The sequence below is a fragment of the Loxodonta africana genome, chromosome 22 (assembly GCF_030014295.1).
Source record: "Loxodonta africana isolate mLoxAfr1 chromosome 22, mLoxAfr1.hap2, whole genome shotgun sequence".
In the NCBI taxonomy this organism is placed as follows: domain Eukaryota; kingdom Metazoa; phylum Chordata; class Mammalia; order Proboscidea; family Elephantidae; genus Loxodonta; species Loxodonta africana.
The window spans coordinates 40,589,227-40,608,790 of NC_087363.1; the positions used below are offsets into that span (position 1 = coordinate 40,589,227).

Genomic DNA, 19,564 nt, shown 5'->3' on the forward strand with positions numbered 1-19,564 from the left:
ATTCACAAGCCCAGTAAATAATCCTCACAAGTATGGGGCTCTGGCTGCCCGATTTATGGGAAGATACTTGAAACACCACTGAACAACTGAGTCAGGGAAAATGTGTGTGCTGGCACCAAACAGTACACTGACAAGGGGCTCTCACTTTACAGAAACAGGTTCCTGAAAAGGTGGCTCTAAAGTGATCCAGTGAGCACGATCATATTTTCCTAGTGAATCATACTTTAAAATTAGAGATGAATTGGGGGAGGGGATGGCAAAAAAAAAAAAAACAAAAAAAAACACCAAACTGTGGCCCTAAGGCTAAATAAAAATCACCCTTAATTCAGCAAACTTTAAAATGTCACTGAAGGTACATACACACAATGGAACAGTACACAACGTTAAAGAATAACGAGGAATCCATGAAACATCTCACAGCATGGATGAACCTGGAGGACATTATGCTGAGTGAAATAAGTCAATCACAAAAGGACCAATACTGTATGAGACCACTATTATAAAAAGTCAAGAAAAGGTTTTCACATGGACGGAAAGACTCTTTAATGGTTACCAGAGATTGGGGGGGAGGGAGGCTAGACAGTAGACGCGTACTAACTTTGGTGAAGGGAGAGATAATACACAATATGGGGGAAGTCAGCACAACATAATGAAGGTAAAGGAAGACACTGGAGTAAAAGGCAACAACGGTAAATACTATTACATACACAATCCTGCAACAACAGCAATGACAAACAGTAATATACAAGTGGGTACAGCACTGGGTTTTGGGTTACATAGATATGTAAGCTGAACAGAGGTGGTAGGGCGTATGGATACGCCCACATACATATATATGTGTACATGCTGCACATATACCCATATATGCAATAGTGCATACAGGGGACACAGTCAGGAAAACTTCTTAGCCACAACCATACACCTCCTGGGACTCAGACACTGGACTTGAGGGCTAACAACCATAGTCTCAGGGGACATCTAGGTCAATTGGATATCTTAACCCATATAGACAATGTTCTATATTCTACCTTGGTGAGTAACGACTAGGGACTTAAAAGCTTGTGAGTGGTCATCTAAGATAAAAAAAAAATTGGTCTCTTCCCGTCCGGAGCAAAGAAGAGTGAAGAAAACCAAAGACTCAAGGAAATAATCCAAAGGACTAATAGACCACATGAACCGTGGCCTCCCCAAGTCTGAGACCAGAAGAACTAGATGGTACCCTACTTCCACTACTAACCGCTCTGACCGGGGACCACAATGGTAGGTCATGAACAGAGTGGGAGAGAAATGTAGAACAAAATTCAAACTCATAAATAAGACCAGACTTTCTGGTCTGATAGATATTGGTGGAACTCCCAAGACTATGGCCCTTAGATACCCTTCAAACATGGAACTGAAATCACTCCTAGAGATCACATTGGAGCCACATAATAGGCAGGCCTATAAAAGGAACGATAACACCTCAGAACAATCAACTGTATGAGACCAAAATGGCAGCATTTGCCCAAAAGTGAAGCTTAGAAGGAAGGTAGGTGCAGGGAAGCTGAGCAAATGGTCACAGGCAGCCCAGGGAGGATGGGGCGAAGAGTGCTGAAACATTCAGGGTTTGCAACCGACGTCATGAAACAAGTTGTGTATAAATTGTTGATGGGAAAACTAATGTGGTCTTTCACCTAAACCATAATAAAATGCCTTCCCTCCCTCGAAGTCACTTAAAAGAACATTATAAATGCACATCGAATACAAACGATTTGTCAACATGCATCTGTCTAGTGCCTGTGACCTTCAAGGAATTGTACCAGGCTTTCTGGGGGCTACGAAGACCCCAGGGCCTGCCCCTCAGGAGCTCACAACCTGGCACTTCAAAGGAAAGGGTGCTGAACAGTGATGTTGTATCAGAAAAACCTCCCCCAGGATTTAGACAGAGTGAGAGAGGGTCGCCTGGCCCTTTAAGTGCTCTCTGGCATTGGAACAGCTTGGCCTCTCTCCTGCCAGCAGAAGCCAACCGGTTCCCCTCTGAGGATGTCTTTTAAACCCTGCGTTTATAAAGCTCAAAGCTGCTGGCCGTGTGGTGCTGCGTCATAATTGCTTATTTATTTCACTAACTTGAAAAAAAAAAAAAAAGCAAAACCGTGACCTCAGTGTTTTAATAAAATAAGAAGAGCTAATGTACTTAAAGCTCTCTGGAAAGTTAAAGGCCTGTTCAACCCAAAGGACTATTATTTTAAACTTTAAAGGGTGTTTGCTCAGGGGATCCGTTTGCTTGGAAAAAGTCTGCATCCTTCTACCTATGCTCTCCTGTACATGGAGTACTGGTCATCGGTAACAGGAGCTTCGTTCGTTAGTAGTTCCACCCGAGCAGGTCATGGCATACAGAGTTTGCTTCTGACACTTCAGACATTTATGAAAACGTGGCATTACGTGAATAATTTAATGGTGCCAGGGACAGGAGGCGTATGCATAGAATTGAGGAATATTGGCTCAAAATATGCTATATCCCTTAGACACTGTGTCTCAGGAACTGGTATCACTGTATGGACCTGTCCACTGCTAAGGAGACTGAGATTTTTCCTGTTAATATCTGCCTTAGACCTGATAGTGCAAAAAATGTCAGAGACTATAAACAGCACATTTAAAAAAAAATACCTTTCATTTTAATTCCATGGTGATGAGCCCAGCCGTGGTAGAGGCTGCTATTTACCTTAATATCCATTCTTTCCCTTCATTCTTTTACTGATAGAACTACCCGTTTTTTATTAGCAGGGGGCATCGCTGCCCAACTGCAGACTACATTTCCCAGCCTGCCTTACAGTACATCTGGTCATATGACTAGGTGATGGCCAATGGGATGTAAGCAATGTCCAAGTCTGCTCCTTTAAAAGGAAACTTAATTGCCCTCCGCTTCTCTTTTCCTGCCTCTCATGTTCATGTGGGTCAGAGTAGAACTATAATTCATAGGGTTTTCAAAGGCGGATATTTTGGAAGTAGCTTGCCAGGCCTTTCTTCCAAGGTACCCCTGGGTGGAGTACAACCTCCAGCTTTTGGGTTAGCTACCGAGTACATTAACCCTTTGTACAACACGGGGACTCCACAGATCCACAAGGGATCTATGAATAGAATTCAATGGAAAAAAAAAATCATATGCTTATTTTCACTAATTTTTATTTGAAATTTAGCATTTCCTTCAGCTATCATGTAGGCAACAAGCCACAGCAGTATTATTAGCAGCATCCACGACACTGTCACCAACAGAAATGACAAATATTTTCATATTACATTATAATTGTTGTGGATATCTTAAAATATCATATATGCTCATTACTACTTCAAGATTACAGTAGCTATTAGACTTGCCACTAGGTCATTGTTTAATGTATTGATGAAGCACATATTACTCTGTCACAAATTTGGTTTTTATTAAACATTCTGATATGTGTATGTCAGTACAATTAATTCCTTTGTAATGCTAAGTATTTTATCTTGGACATTTAAAAACATCACTCTGAAAAGGGATATGGAGATTTCGTCACACTACCAAGGAGATGCACCGCACAACAAAGCTATGAATCTTAACCTAGGGAGTGGCAGAGCACTAACATTTAAGGAACTCTGGCCTGTGGATGACCTTGTACAGCAGGGCCACCCTTCTAGATCAGGGCTGTCCATCAGAGCTTTCTGTGATGATGGAAATCGTCTATATGTGCTGTCCAATACAGTAGCCTCTAGCCACAGTGGCCACTGAATACTTGAATTGCGGCCAGTACAACTGAGGAAATAAATTTTTATTTTTATTTGAATTGCATTTAAGTAGCCACGTGCACCTCTATACCCATTGCCATCAAGTCAATTCCGACTCATAGAGAGCCTATAGGACAAGGTAGATCTGCCCCACAGGGCTTCCAAGGAGCAGCTGGTGGATTCGAACTGCCGACCTTGTTGGTTAGCAGCTGAATGCTTGCCCAGTGCGCCACCAGGACTCCTACATGCTGGACTCCCACATGCACCTAGCGGCTATCATATTGGATAGTACAGTTCTAAACTGTTATATGTGAGAGAAACAAATTTCTATCTTGTTTGAGCCACCATATTTTTGGATCTCTCTCTTTCAGCACCTTAGCCTGTACCTTAATTAATAAGCAAGCCTACCTGAACTCAATGATAATAAATATACCAGGGAAAGAAGACACATCTGTAGAGAGATAAGCTCAAGAGATAAAGAAACCCACTAAATCCACTGAACCCAAGATTTGTGTAGGATTTTTCTATTTACAAAGTATTCTTACCTGTATTATTTCACTTGATACCTATAATCACCCTGTGACTTTTATTGCTCCTAGCTTACTCTCAAAAGGGTTAAGTGATTTGCTACAGTCACAAAGATGGTAGAGCCAGGATTCAAATCCAGATCTTACCACCACACCATGTACCTTTCAGCTCTCGGAACACCTCCAGGCTGCAGCCAGAAGTGATCAAGCTGCCAAGGGCCTACCTAGCAGAGCACTGAGACAGGTGTGTATCTGACTCTAGGGCACAGGTATGCTCCACCAAATCCTTTCCTCTGGCGCCAGGGGCTTTGGGATGCTGCAGACACCTGAATTTCCCTGATTCTTGGCAAAATTCTCATTTCCTAGTGAGTTGATGGAGCCCTGGTGGCGCAGTGGTTAAGAGATATGGCTGCTAATCAAATGGTTGGCAGTTTGAATCCACCAGCTGCTCCTTGGAAACCCTATGGGGCAGTTTAGTCTGTCTTAAAGGGTTGCTATGAGTCGGCATTGACTTGATGGCAATACGTTTATTGAGTCGATTGTCTTGCAAAGATTTTTTGGGGCCAGCAGAATAGAAGACTCTTCTGAAGTAAAGTACCAGGTAAGGACTTAGGAAAGACACTGATTTTTCAGCAAGCTTTATTTCAGTGACAGCTCATTGTCTTCTCTTTGAAATCAGTTCAAAGACTTACTTTAAAATAACCAAGCATAGTAATAGGTTATTATTTTATCAGTAACAAAAGGGCCATATCTTAAATTCCAAAGGGGGAAAAGCAACACCTGAGTGTGACTATAGCCCAAATCTCAAGTTTTCTTCCAAAGTCATGCTATATACTCTGCTCATTGCTAGTCTTAGTTCTCTCTATCCATGAGCAAACCCCTTCATTCCCTAAGTCTGCAGAACTCCTACTCATCCTTATAAACCCAGTCTGTCCCTTGTCAAAGCACTTCTCTTTCATTTTGTTCTTTTAAAGAAGTTTTCATTTGTTTCAAAGTCATATATGAACATAGTTTAAAAAGACAAATAGCTCCTAGGCTTGTTATAAAAAACAGCAGACCCCGCCTCTACTCCTCATAGAGAATTAACTGACATTTTTTAGTATTTACCTTGGTATATTAAAATAATACACCTAAAATAGTAATAATATGTCCATATTGTTACCTTGATTCTTGATTTTTCTGTGTTAGGAATCATATCTATTTCCCATCTTGGTAAATGAGGATTTAGCTCTTTTCCACTGCTATGTGCCTCTTCCCCACAATCCCAAACTCTTACCTTCTTCTCTTCCCATCCTTTCAATAAAATTGTAATTGTGGTTAGATAAATGTCCAGTGTTGGCTTTATCATGACTATTCAATTGCTATATCTAAGTGAGCCATGTGATATACTAGGACTACTTTTTCTTTCTCGTACAACATTGTTTCCCCTGGATCTAACAATTATCTTTTTTTCTAAGTACTGATAGATAACTTAATCCCAAACTTTCTGCCAATTGCCTAAATCTCCTAAATACACGTTCAGACACATTAAGTATTCAGAGAATTTCACCTTAACAAAATCTGTCTTGGAGCCTTCTGACTTGATCCAATCTGTTCTAACTGCCCTCTGTGCTTCAGGCCCAACTGCCATCTTGAGATTTCCCCTCGTATTATTCTGAGGATTCCTTTGAATCTCTCTCATGTGGGATCCCCCATTTCCTATATTCCATGTACTCTTCTTTCTTGGTTTACTCCATTGTTTTTCTGAAGTTCTCCTTTAGAGGTTTCCTCAAAAAGGATGAATAGAAAGTAAATTTTTAGAGATCTTCTGTGTCTGAAAACATCATTATTCTACCTTCACATGTTATTAATGGTTTGGCTGGATATAGAATTGTAGCTTAGAAATAATTTTCCTTCATGGTTTGAAAGCATCGTTCCATTGACTTCAGTGTAGTTATTGAGAGGTCTAAAGTCATCCTAATTTTTGATTCTTTGTATAGGACCTATTTTTTCCCCTCTCTTTAAGCTGTAGGTCTTTTTTTGTCCCAAACCCAATAGTGACCCTATACGGCAGAGTAGAATAGCCCCATAGGGGTTCCAAGGAGCAACTGGTTAATTTGAATTGCTGACCTTTTGGTTAGCAGCCAAATGCTTAACCACTGTGCTACCAGGGCTCCTTTTTGGTCCCAATGTTTTAAAATTTCACTAATGATGAGTCTAGGTGGTAGTCTATTTTTATCCACTATACTGTCAGTCAGCGGACCTCTTCAATCTAGAAAATTGGGTCTTTCAATTCTGGGAAATTTCCTTTAATTACTTTCTTATTTTCTTCTGGTCTGTCTTCTCTATTCTTCTTTCTCCAATGTTGGATGTTGGAATTTGGAACTCCTAGCCTGATCCACTAATTTGCTCATCTTTTCTCTCCTATTTTTCATTTCTTTGTCCTTTTGCTTTAGTTTATGGAATATTTTCTGAATTTCATTATCCAATCTATCAAATTTTAAATTTATTGTATTTTATATTTCTGAATATCTCTTTTTATAAGATTCTGTTCTTGTTTCATGAATATTTCTTTTATCTTACTGAGAATATAAATGAATGGAATTTTTTGGAGTATATAAAATTTTCATCTCCCTGTATAGTCTGTTTCCTCCATATTTAGTGTAGCTTTTGTTTTTCAAGTTAGATACCTGGTAATATTTGAATTCTGCTCCTGTTTTAAAAGGAGGCACTCAAAAGCTGAATTCCACTGTGGACTTCACTCTAGAGTCAACTGGTTGAGCTCTCATGTTAGACAGAATGTGGTATTTTCTCTTTGGGGTTGGTCAGATATCCTAGAGAAGGATTAACCACTCTCTTATCTGGAAGGTGAAGCCTGGTCGCCTGTGGTAGAAGCCCAGTGTGGGGAGAGGGTCAGACACCCCTGTGTTTGGAATGTAAACATTCATTTAATCTTATGTTTTCAGTGCTATACATCCCACTTTCAACTCTAGCTAATCTATCCCAGTCCAGAAACCCTGATTTATCCTCAGCAGAAAGCAAACTTCCAGTTTCCTAACTGGCACAGGAGAGGACAGTTGTCCTATAGTGTAAAGCTACTATGCGGAGCTGGGGATCTAACAGCTTCTTAAAGCAGACTTTCAACCCTTCTGTTTTAAGTCTCATATTTACCTCCCACTTTCAGATGCATCTATCATTCCCAATTCCCAAACCTTTTGGGGGTTCTGTGAAAAATAATGACTTTCTCTATCAGGTGGCTTAGAATTTAACTTTCTTAGGTTTTCTAAGTCATCCAGTTGTCCATCTTTCCAGATTTCAATTTTTTTTTTTCTGTTTTTTCCTCTCCTATACTCATTGTCTTTTAGAGTTTATGCCTTTAAAATATACGTTCTTTATGGTTACATTATAGAGTTTCAGGAAGGATAAAAATTAAGTACATCTGCTTGGTTATCTTTTTTTTTTTTTTGAGTAACATATTCACATAATTCATAATTTTAAATGAAAAAAGAGTATATAACAAAGTCTCCCTCTCACCCTTAACCACCAGCTACCCAAGTTCCTTCCTAGAAAGAAACTAATGTTATCAATTTCTGGTGTCCTTCTGGACTACGATTTTAGATCTTATTCCATATTATAACTTATTTGTGTGATTTTAGACCTTGTTCTATTGTAGTACCTATGACCCTGCACTAAGAGCTTTTTGAGGAAATAAATGTAAAACTAGGCATCGAGTACCTTGAAGAAGATTAAAATGATAAGGTTTCTCTTTGTTAGTCTCTTCCATTCTATGTACCGTTCGCCTTCTCCTATGGCCTCTTTCAGTGTCTCTGACACCAAGGAGTACTTGTAAAAGTGTTCTCCTATCTCTTAGGAAACGAGCTCTTCAAGATCTGACAAGTTGTTCTCACAGAGGCATGAATGTCCAATACAGCCTATTATGCCACCTTTTTCCTGAAGTGGCTAAATTTTCACAAGAGATAAAACTTGAGGCCAGAAGAATTAAACTCTAGTGGCTGGCATTTCAGAAGTTGCCCAACGCAGCAGATCAGTTTTGCCGGGATGTGCCATGACTTAGGACCATGCTTACCAGGAAAACGGGGTCAAGCCAGAGCAGACTCTACACTAGACAAATTTCAAACCAAGTGAGGGCCAAAGAAGTTATCTCATAATAAAGTGAACACACCAAAGCTGAATAGGCCAATTGAAATAAGTATTCATTAATAAGAGGCCTCTGAAAAATAAAGATAATTATTTTTTTATTGAAAGGCATTCCAGTCACATGTAGGGAAATATTTTTGAATAATAAATTAGCATGAAGGAAACTTAAAAATAAAAATGATCCACAAATTATGCCTTTAAACACGAGTATCTAAAGAGTAAAGAAATGCAGCTGAAAGCAGGATAGTAAAACACGGACTTCCAATTCTGACCATGATAAATTAGGTGGTAGTAGACTTACCTTCCTGTCATAAACAACTACAAAAACTGGATAAAACACATAAGATAACTATTAGTAGGCCTGGGTACAACCAATACAGGAACCCAAGCAACGAACATGGTCTTGATGGGACAATGAGGCAGAAATTAGAGTTTGATGCCGCTAAGGATGCTGGAGTTTAGAAAACAGGGTGGCACAGACGGGTGAAACTCAGAGAGGGAAGGCAGAAGTCTCCATGGAAATTGCCCTTAAATTCTTGGTTATCTCCTGGCCCATGGAGTAAAGGGTGAGATTCCTAAAAGCCTAGAAGAAAGTACATGCTGGAAAGCTGAGATTGAGCAGAAATGCCAGATATTAAATAATACTAGAGAGATGTTGGAGTTTAGGCCAAACGAGAATGGAAGACATATATGAATACACCAAAACATTTATGTAAGACTCCAGAAAGGCCACTCCTAAGAGTACTGACCACACTCTAGGAGTAAGGGGGACACTGGAATAGATCTGTCCTAACAATCCTACATCAGGACTTAATCGGATCAAAGTAATCTAGTAATTTAGTCAGAACAAAACTCAACACCCTTTAGAATACTATAACATAATCTAAAGTCTCTATAATCTATCATCAATAATGTTTAACATACAATGAAAAAATTACCGGACATTCAAAAAACCTGTAAAAAGTAACTAATAATTAAGAAATAAAACAGAGAATAGAAACACACAAGAGATTATCCAGATGTTTGATTTAGCAGACAGTAATTATGGTTAAAGTATTAAAAATGGCAAGAGATACTCAAACTCAATGAAAAGATATTTCAACAGAGAATAGGAAATTTACAAAAATGCATCCAATAAGCTTTCCAGAATTTCCATAAACATTATCTGAAAGTAAGAACTCATTGGATGGGTTTAACAGCAGACTGGATACAGCAGCAGACACGATTAGTGAACCAGAAAACAGGTCAATATTGAATATTCAAAATGAAACAGAGAGAAGAGAATGGAAAACAAAACAGAATGTAATATAGATTAGGGACATGGTCAAATGACCTAACATGACTGTAATTAGATTTCCAGAGGGGAAGAAAGAGAGAATGGGGAAGAAGCCATATTTTAAAAAATAATGGCAAATGGTTTTCCAAATCTGAGGAAAGATACCTACCCCACAGATTAAAGAAGCTCAGTGATCTCCAGGCAAGGCAAAATGAAAATCAAGCCTAGGTATGTCATAGTTAAACTGATGAAAACCAAAGGTAAAGAGAAAATCTTCAAAGCATTCACTGAGAAAAAGACACATTACCTTCAGGAAAACAATGGTAAGAATGAAGATTGACTTCTCATGAAAAACTATACAAGGCAAAAGATTATGGAACAAAATCTTTTAAATTTCTGGGGGGAAAAAAGCCAACCTAAATTTCTATATCCAGGGATACTATCATTTGACAATGAATATGAAGTGAAGATGTTCTCAAATACAAGCTGAGAAAATCCATCTACAAGAAATACTAAAAAATGTTTTACATAAAGAACATACTAAGGGATGTTCTTCAGATGTAGAGTCAAAGGATCTGCGATGGAAATACAAAATTACAAGAAGGAATCAACAGCTCCAGAAGAGTAAATATATAGATAAATATAAACACTACTGACTACTAAAAGAAATAATAACAACAGTGCTTTGTGAAGTTTGTCATTTATGCAGAAATAAGATATATGACAGCTGAGGCAAAACAGCTGGGAAGTAGTAAATGGAAAGTGGTTCTTGCATGTTTGGGAAACGGTGAGATAAACTGTAATAGGTTACTTTGGAAATTTTTAGTGGAATGACTGAAAGATTGATATTTAAAAAGGTATAACAAAAATGCTAGTAGAAAAGATGAAATTAAATAAAAGGTGGCAGGAAAAAAGGAATAAAGAAAAAGAGAGGATAAATATAAAGCAAATGACAAGACAATTAAAACACAACTACATCAGTAATGACATTAAATATAAATGGAGGACACACTAATTAAAAGACAAAGATTGTCTCATTGGATTTTAAAAAAAAGAAAACAAGATTCAACCATATGCTGTTTATAAGAAATATACTTTAAATACAAAGCCAAAGATAGGCTGAAAGTGATTACAAAAGTTATACTATGCAAAAAACAAATAAAAATTTTCATGGTTATTTTAATATTAGACAAAGTACATGTTAAAGTAACAAGTTATTATGGAGATAACTAGAGACATTTCACAATGATAAAAGGGTCAACTCAACAGAAAGATATCACTAGCCTAAACATATATGCACTTAAAAAAAAAAGTTGGGTTTCTGTACACAGGCAATGAGAAATATAAAAGGGAAATTAGGAAAATGATTCCATTTACAATAGCATCTAAGAGAATAAAATACCTAGGAATAAATTTAAACAAGGATGTGAAAGACTTATATAAGGAAAATTATAAGACACTGCTGAAAGTGATTAAAGAAGGCTTAAATGGAAAGATGTTTCACATGCATAGATTAGAAGACTTAATATTGTTATGATGTCAATACATACTCCCAAAGTGATCTATAGATTCAATGCAATAACGATCAAAATTCTAAGTCTTCTTTACAGAAATGAAAAAACCAATTCTTACCTTTTTACAGAATGGCAAGAGGCCCCAAATAGTTAAAACAATGTTGAAACAAAGTAGGAGAACTCACCCTTTCTGATTTTAAAACATGTTATAGAGCTACAGTAATCAAAACAGCCTGATATAGCAATAAACCCACACATATATGGCCAATTGATTTTTGAGACAACTACAAGGTCCATCTGACGGGGAAGAAGAGTCTTTTCAATAAATGTGCTGGGAAATTTGAATTGCCACATGCAGAAAAATGGAACAGGATACAGGCCTCACACCACACACACAAAAACAAATTTGAAATGGACTAAAATGCCTAAGTGTGAAAACTAAAACCATGAAATTCTTAGAAGAAAATCCAGGGTTAATGCTGTTGGGCCTAGCTTTCAACAATGGATTATTTTTTATAATAACAAAAGCATGACAGCAAAAGACAAAATAAATAAATGAGACCTTATAAAACTTTTGTTCACTAAAAGAACTTACAAAAAAGTGAAAAGGCAAGCTACCGAATGGGAGAACATCTTTAGAAACCATATATCCGATAACAGTCAAATAACCAAAATATATCTAAAACTTTGACAATTTAACATCAAAAAGACAAATAACCCAAACATAAAATGGACAAAGGACTTGAAAAGACATTTCGCCAATGAGGACATTCAAATGGCCACCAAGCACTGGAAAAGATGCTCAGCATTGTTCGCCATCAGACAGATGCAAATCAAAACCATAATGAGATGCCATTTCACTCCGCTAGGATGGCTAAGACAAAAAAACAAAACAACGACATGAAAATAACAAATGTTGGCAAACATGCAGAAATTGGAAACCTTATCCACTGCTGGTGGGAACGCAAAATGGTTGTTGCAAACAGTGTCGTGGTTCCTCAAGAAAACTAAATATAGAACTAGCAAATGCCCATCAATGCATGAGTGGGTAAACAAAATGTGGTACATACGTACAATGGAATACTACTCAGCCAGTAGGAGAAATGAAATCTTGATACATGCCACAATACAGATGGAACCTGAAGACATTATGCTGAGTGAAATAAGTCAATCACAGAAGGACAAATATTGTATGACTTCACATAAAAAGACAAGAATAGGCAGATGTATAGAGACAAAAGCTTATTGGTGGTTACCAGGGGTGGGATAGAGGGGGATATGGGAGGTTATCGAGTGCTGAGTTTCAGTTTACAGTGATGGAAAAATCGCATTGATTAAGTGTAGGGTTGCATAGCCAGTTAATGTAATTGCTGACAATAAATTGTACACCTGTAAAAAGCTGAATTGACAAAAGTTGTATGATAGATACATTTACAACAATGACAAAAAAAAAAAGTAGGTGCTGAGGTTGCTTATATATAACCAAACACCTCATAGAATTTGATTCTTTGGTTTGGAGGTTTAGGGTCTTGGTTTCATGAAACATCCCAGTTAACTGGCCTAACATTGTTTAGTGTTTCTGTTCTACCTTCTAATTCACTGTGTAGTACCTCGGGTCTTAAAAGCTTGCCAGGAGCCATCCAAGGTACAATAATTGGTCTCTATTCACCTGGAGCAATAGAAGGAAAAGGAGAGTCAGAAATAGGAGGAGGAAATGGAATATGTGGCTAATTGCCTCCAGGGACAGCTGCCCCCTTTGCCATGAGACCAGAAGAGCTGGATGGTGCCCGGCTACCACTACTGAGCACTTTGATGAAAGATTCTATAGAAGAATTCTAATCAAAAGGGGGAAAATGCAGAACAGAATTTCAAATTTGCATGGACTTTAGACTTTCTGGAGCAATGGAGGCTAGATGAGTCCCTGAAACTACTGCCTTGAGATAATCTTCAAACTTTAAACCAAAAATATCTCTTGAAGTTTTCTTAAAACCAAACAAGAGTTTAGCTTAACTAGTAATGAATGTCTGCCTTGAGCCTTGTGCTCTGTTAAGATTGAACAATACAGGATCAAACTGACAACAGAAACTTGAAAGTTAGGAAACTTAGGAGTCAGTGAGTTTAGGTTAATGGGGGAAGAACAGCTCAGAAAAGGTGGGTGAGAATGGTTGCACAACTCAAAAAATGTAATCAACGTCAATGAATTGTACATGTAGAAATTGTTGACTTGGTATCTGTTCAAAAAATATTTGTTTTAAAAAGGATATATAGACAAATTTACAATCATTAATGGAGATTTTAACATACCTCTCACTAACAGTATAAAAAAAAACAGTATAAGCATACAAAAAAATCAGTAAGGGTACAGATTTCAACAATATGATTAATGAACTTGATCTAATTGACGTATACAGAGCACTACATCTAACAAAGCAGAATACAGATTCCTTTCAAGTGTACATGGCACATTTGCCAAAATAGATATTTTTGATCATAAAGCGGATCTCAATAAATTTCGAAAGATTAAAATCATTTTTCCTGATCACTGTGGGATTGAGTTAAAATACATTAACAGAAATATAATGAGAAAATCTCCAAAAGATTAGAAACTAAGCGAATATTTCTAAGTAACCCACGAGACAAAGAAGAAATCATAATGGAAGTTGGAAAATATTTGGAGCTGGATAATAATGGAAATATGATGTATCAAAACTTGTGAGATGCAGCAAAAGTGAAACCGAGAGGGAAATTTATAGCTGTATATATATGCATTAGAAAAGAAAAAATATTGAAAATGTATGGCCTAAAACTTTGAACTCAAGAAGCTGGAAAAGTAATTAAATCAAAAGAAAATGGAAGTAAAAAATAATAAAAACTAGAGCAGAAATCAAAGAAATAGGACACAGATACAAAAGAGAAAATCGAGAAAGCCAAAAATAGGTTCTTTTGAACAATTAATAAATTGACAATCTACCAATAAGACTTTTAAAGTGAGAGAGAAGAAAAAAATACCATTATCAGGAACAAAAAATTATCTTTTTGCTGTGTAACAAATTACCTCAAAACTTAGTAGCTTAAAACAACAATGAACATTTATTATTTCACAATTTCTATGGGCTAGGAATTTCAGGGCAGCTTAGCTAGGCAATTCTGGTTTGAGGACTCTCATGAGGTTGTAGTCGTGATACTGGCTGGGGCTACAATCATCTGTGGACTTGAATGGGGCCAGCGGATCTACTTCCGAGATGGCTCACTCACATGCTTGGCAAGTTGGTAGTGGCTTTTGGCAGAAGGCCTTAGTTCTTCACCATGTGGGCCTCTCCATAGGGTTGTTTAAGTGCCCTCGTGACATGGTGGCTGGCTTTCCCTACAGTGAGTAATCCAAGAGAGGGCAAGACACAAGCCACAATGACTTTTACGACCTAGTCACACACTGTCAAGTCCACCACATTCTGTTGATCAGAAGCAAGTCACTTAGTCTGGCCTATACAGAATAAAAGAGAAATTAGGAGACATCTTTTGAAGAGAGGAGTGTCAAAGAATTTGTGGACTTATTACAAAATCACCCTAGTACATCACTTAGATCCTAGAAATAGTGAAGGAAAATAATATGCTATTATAAGACTTTACAGAAACAAATTTGAAAATTGAAAGGAACAAATTCCTTAAATAATTCAATCTCTTTAAATTGACATAGAAATAGAAAATCTGAGTAGTCACATGCCTATTAAAGAACTTGAATGTGTAATTTAAATCCTCCCACAAAGAAAACACTAGGCTTAAATGGCATCACTGGTGAAGCATTATGAGCATTTAAGAAAGAAATAATACCAACCTCATAAAACTAACCTGACTCATTTTTAAGAAGACAGAAGAACACCAAAACAAAACAAAACAAAAAAAAAACGACAAGGCATTCTGGGAAAGGAAAATTACGGAGCAATGTCTTTCATGCATATAGATGTAAAAATCCTAAAAAAGAAACAACAAATAGAATCCAGCAACATATAAAAAGCATAATACATCAGGAAACAGTGAGCTTTACTCCAGGAATTCAATGGTGGTTTAAGAGATGAAAATCAATTGATGTAATTATCCACATTAACAAAATAAAGGAGAAAAACTAAGATCATCTCCATAGATGAAAAAAAGGAAAAAAAATTCAATATCCATTCCTAACAAAAATCTCAGCAAACTAGGAGTAAAAGGGACCTTGATTAATCTGATAAAAGATGTTATAAAAACAACTACAAGTAACACCCCATTCAAAGGTAACATTTTGAGTGCTCTCCTTCTGAAGTCAGAAACAAGGTAGGATATCACCACTGTTACTCCTAATTAAAGTGGAAGTCCCAATTCGAGCAAGAAGAAAAGTAAAAGGTATAAAGAATGGGAAAAAGAAGTAAAATGGTCCTTATTTGCAGATGATATAGTTGAAAAATAGCAAATGCCTAAGAATCTACCAATTAGTTATTAAACTAATAAGTAAATTTAGCAAGGTTGCAGAAAACAAGGCTAATATTAAAAAAAAATCAATTATATTTCTATGCTACCAAAGAACTATTAGAAAATACTTAAAAAAAAAACACTTTATAATACAGAAATAATTAGAAAATAAATTTTAACAAAAAATGTATAAGACCCATACACTAAAAAAAATAAAACATGGCAAAAATAAATTAAAAATGATTTAAATAAATAGATTAAACTAAGTTGATGGATTGAGAGACTCAATACTGTTATGATGCCAACTCTCTCCAATCTGAGCTACAGATTCAAAGAAATCCCAGCAAACTTTGGTAGAAATTGATAAGGTGAATAGAAAACTTCAAAAAGAAGAACAAGGTTAAAGTATTTATTATACTTGACTTCAAGGCTTACTATAAAAGTTACAGCAATCAAGACAGTGTGATATTTGTGTATGTGCGTATGTGCTATTTTTCAATGAACAGAACACAGAGAAACAGGCCCAAACTTATTCATGTGGTCTAAATGATTTTCAACAAAGGTGCCAAAGTAATTCAATGGGAGGAAAAGACAGTCTGTTGAACAAGTGACACTGGAACAAATGGATATTTGTATGGGAAAAATTAAACCTAAACCATTTTCATTACACTATAATGAAAAATTAACTTGAAATGGATTATAGCCCTAAACACAAGAGCTAAAACTATTAAATGTATGAAAGAAAACATGTAGAAAATCTTTTTGACAATAGATTAAGCCAAGATTTCTTAATAGGGCAAAAAAACATAGCCGTAACAGAAAAAAAAAATGAATTAAATGGAGTTCATCAAAATTTTAAATGTCTTCTTTGAAAGAGATCATCACAAAAATAAAAAGCCAAGTTAAAGACTGGGAACATATTTACAAATGGTATATCTGACAAAAGACTTTTATCCAGGACATAGAAAGAACACTTAGAAGTCAACAATGAGAGGACCAACAACCGATTTTTAAAGTGAGCAAAAGATTTGAACAGACACTGCACAAAAGAAGATATTTGAGTTGCCAATAAGCACATAAAAAGATGCTTAATACCACTTGTCATCAGATATCTGTCAATTAAAACCACAACGAGAGCCTGGAGCAACACAGGAAGATGGAGACTCAGGAATCAGAGAAGGAAACGGACAGCAAGTCTAACTGTCTTCATGAACCACTATCTCCTTTGTCTTGAGACCAGAAGAAAGGGATGGTGCCCAGCTACCACTGCCAAACATTCTGATCAAGCACCCAATAGTTGGATCTCGATCAAAAGGAGGAAAAAATGTGGAACAGAACTTTAAATTCTTATTGGAAATCAGACTTACTGGATACATTGAGACTGGAGGAACCCCCAAATCTATTGCCTGAAAATAATTTTTAAGCCTGGAGCCAAAACTATCCCATGAAGTCATCTTTAAATAATTTCGCTAATTTAATAAGGAATGTTTGCTTTGAGCACTGTGATCTTTTAAAGAAATACTTATGAGAGATTAATGCACAATGGTAACTAAAACACAGATGAGAACTTTAAGGGACAGAGAGTCTCAGGTAAGGGTAGTAAAAACAATGTGGGCAGAGAGAGAGAGAATGATGACACAATGTGCAGAATGTAACCACTGTCAATGAACTGTATATGTAAAAATTGTTGAATGGGTGTATGTTTTGTTGTGTGTATTTTCATCAAAAATAAAGTTTTTAAAAAGAAAACACAATGAGATGCCACTACACACCCAACAGAAAAACTAAGTTATAATACCTATAAAACCATAGTAAAGAGATAAATAGTACAATTAAAAAATAAGCAAAATACTGAAGAGGCATTTCACAAAAGACAATATCCAAATGGCCAGAGGCATATGAAATGGTGCTCAACATTATTGGTTACTGAGGAAACAAAAATTAAAATCACAATGAGATACCACTACACACCCACCAGAGTGGCTAAAGTTTAAAAGCCTAGCAATATCGAATGTTGACAATGATGTAGAGTAACACTGCTGGTGGGAATGTAATGCAGAACAACCGTTTTGAAAATGACCTGGCAGTTTCTTACAGAAGCATACGTCCACTCTATTAAGAAATTCCACATACGTCCACAAAAACTTGTACAAAAAAGTTCAGAGTAGCTTTGTTCCTAACAGCCAAAAACTAGAAACAGCTCAAAGTGTTCATCAAGAACAGAAAAACAAACTGTGGTATATTTATACAATAAAACACTACTCAATCATAAAAAGGAATGAATTACTGATACACGCAATAATATAAATCTTAAAAATAGTTTTTTTGGAAGAAAGAAGCCTTAAGCAAAAGAGTATACATCGTTGTTATTAGGTGCTGTCAAGTCAGTTCTGACTCACAGCAACCCTATGTACAATAGAATGGCACAGGACCGGGCATATTGTATCATTCCGTTTACATGAAGTTCTAGAATAAGTGAAACTAATGTACAGTGGAAAAAAATCAGAACAGTGGTTGCCTTTGGGGGCCAGGTGTAGGGACCGACTGGGAAGGGGCATGAAGGAACTTTCTGTGATGACAATGTTCTGTATCTTGACAGGGGTTTGAGTTACACAGTTTCATGCCTTTATCAAAACTCCATAAATGTACATACAATACACGTATATGTCATTGAATGCTCATTTTATCACCAAAGGAAAAATCCGAAAGAAGTACTGAACTCTTGTTAATAACATCCATGCTTAATTAGAGAGAATTTTACTGATGTCTAAAATTTACCCTGAAAAGCATAAAAAAAAAATAGTAATAAAAAAAGATGGATAGAGAACCAAAAACAAACAAAATCAAACCTATTGCCATTGAGTCAATTCTGACTCATAGTGTCCCTACACAGGACAGAGCAGATTTGCCCTGCAGGGTTTCCAAGGAGCGGCTGGTGGATTCAAACTCCCAACCTTTTGGTTAGCAGCTGCGCTCTTAACCACTGCGCCACCAAGGCCCCAAGATGGATATAGGGAAAGATACATGGATAGATATGCGATAAAGCAAGAATAGTAAAATGTTAATGGAGGAACCTAGGCGGTGGGTATATGTTTACTTTTCTCGTTTGCTGAAAATTCTCTTTATCCTGCTATCAAAGAGCGAGCGAGAGCACGTGCGTGTGAAAGCCTGAGAAAGAGAAAGAAAGAAACGGACCATCGGCGAGCTGTGGAGCAACTGGAACTTCCCGACATTGCTAATGGGGGTATAGACTGGTTTAACTGCCTCGGAAAACTGGCAGAATCTCTATAAAAGCTAAGCATTCCTACTCTTTGTTGTTGTTAGTTGCTATAAAGTTGACCCCAACTCATGGTGACCCCAAGTACATCAGAGTAGAACTACGCGCCACAGGATTTTCAAGGCTGTGACCTTTGAAAAGCAGATTGCCAGGCCTTTCTTTTGAGGTGCTTCTGGGGAGGTTTGAAATGCCAACCTCTCGGCTAGTTAGTTGAGTGCTTAACTGTTTGCACCACCCAGGGACTCCTATTCCTACCCCATCACCTAACAATTCTACTATTAGAGACACATCGAAGAAATGAATGCATATGCCCACCAAAGACATGATACAAGAACATTCATAATTATAAAAATTTGAAAATGGTATTCATTGAAAGTGTCCTTCAAAAAAAAAAAAAAAAAAGTGAAATAAAGACAACTTCAGACACACAAAAGCTCAATTTGTTACCAGAAGTCTTGTATGACATTTCTAGAGGAAATACTTCAGGCTAAAGGGAAACGGAACAAGATGGAAACTTGAATCTAAAGGAAGGAATGAAGAGAAATGGTAAATATGTGGGTAAATAGAAACTATCACTCTGGCTGCTGTGTGAAGAATTGTAGAGGGGAACAGTGAAAGTAGGGGATCAGATAGGAGGCTAGGGTATTGTCGT

At 36.9% G+C, this 19,564-nt stretch overlaps 1 protein-coding gene across 2 annotated transcripts in view; it reads right to left on the reverse strand.

Moving 5' to 3' along the window:
* Positions 1 to 19,564, reverse strand: part of ATG7 (autophagy related 7) — a 299,990-nt gene that overhangs the window by 49,898 nt on the left and 230,528 nt on the right. The window lies entirely within an intron of this gene.